Below are 1,720 nucleotides of genomic sequence, written 5' to 3'. Positions count from 1 at the left end.
TAGTCTCCGTACTCGCGTTTTTTCAGGCCACGGTTTACGAGATCTGCTAGAGTTGCTCTAAGTACCCAAGAAATATGAAGAAACACAAAAGATAGAAGAATCATGGATTTTATGGAGGATCCCGATGGGTGCAAAAAAGAGACATGTTTTGTGACTTATAAATGGTGTAGTAGTTGTAGGGAGTTTGTCATTTTACCGCGCTAGAGCCTACTTTGCTTGTTTCACCAGGATCCCACAATTAAGAAGGAAAATTGACAAATCAATCAAAGGGATCATATCTAGGAGTAAAAAATGATGATTGACGGCTTTAGAACACCTTCCTTACACCTGCCACATACCCATAAGTCGAATGAAGGAGGAAATTCACGGGTGAGTAGACACAAGACTTAACGACCTGGGGTATGGTTACACCCGTCAAGCATTTCAACCATGTGAAGATGGATCTCGAATCAGAGACGCGGAGACACCAGAAAACCACGAAACCTCACCTCCAGAAGGAATCTAGAGGGGGAACTCGCCAAAGGGGATCCATCACGCCACTGATTGGATCTTGTTGGCTTTGGCATCATCTTCATCAACACCATTACATCCATAACCAACCTCATCATCATCCATCTGGTTGTAATACCAACTCTTAGATTGGTTTGCACTTGTGTCCACCTGGTCCATCGCACTTCATCCCCATGAGTGAGTAGTTCCATATATTCTTGCGGAGATGGAGGAACCCTAGCATTCATATGATTTGAAATAAAAGAGTTATGTTGTTTAGTTGCAATATGTGAAATTGTCCGTTGTCTTCGATGATATTGTATCTCATACACCATACAATATTTGTCATTAGGGACATTGAAGGCAATCATCGTGTTAAGCGTGGTTGGGGGTACTTGGGCGTACAAGTGACAGCAATCCACCGCATCTTTCGATCATTTCTTAACGAGGAGCAAGAAATACAAGAGCCTATGACCATAGCCACGGGGAGACCCTTAATTACTAGACCTATGCGGCATGCGATGGGAAAAAGGTAGTGGTTATGAGGGGTGTGGAACAATGGGAGCACCTTTATACGGGCCTCGCCTCACTTAACACACATGTAGCAACAAACATATTGAATCCTAATCAACTTAGTAACCATGCTAGTGATAAATCCACAACTCCCGAGAACATTTCACCCCATTGAGTTTCAAGTACTTCATAGCATAAGCATTGTCTCGTTTCTCTTTACAATTTTATTTACTATTAAGTTGTTACCCATTTCAAATTACTTTCATTAACCTTGCCCAGAATTAAGAATAGTTATTAAATACATTCTAGTGAAGATAACAATAAGCAATAAAATCATTACCAATGAGGTCCATTGTGGTTCGATACTCTTACTTTCGAAAATTAGCTACATACGTCTTGTGTTCTTGAAAACATCAAGCTATTTTCTGGCGTCGTTGCCTTTAATTTATTTTATTTCAGTACTTTTATCACGTTGTTTCCATGTTCAGGGAAAACACCATGGATTACCTTCAATAATCTTTTCCAATCTAGACCATTCCCAAGACAAACTATCCCCTCAATCATGCTAGTGTGTGTGGGTGGGGGGGGGGGGGCTTGGAGAGAGGATATGAGAAAATGTTGCCAATGATAAAGCTCCTCAGTTAGTGTTGTTGTTGTCGCCCCAAGAAACTTTCTTCATCGTCCCAAAATCATCAGTGATATATGGGGCTAGCTCAAG

This window comes from Lolium rigidum, chromosome 3, assembly GCF_022539505.1.
Source record: "Lolium rigidum isolate FL_2022 chromosome 3, APGP_CSIRO_Lrig_0.1, whole genome shotgun sequence".
In the NCBI taxonomy this organism is placed as follows: domain Eukaryota; kingdom Viridiplantae; phylum Streptophyta; class Magnoliopsida; order Poales; family Poaceae; genus Lolium; species Lolium rigidum.
The sequence above is the reverse complement of the archived record's forward strand: the minus strand, read 5'-3'. Positions refer to the sequence as shown.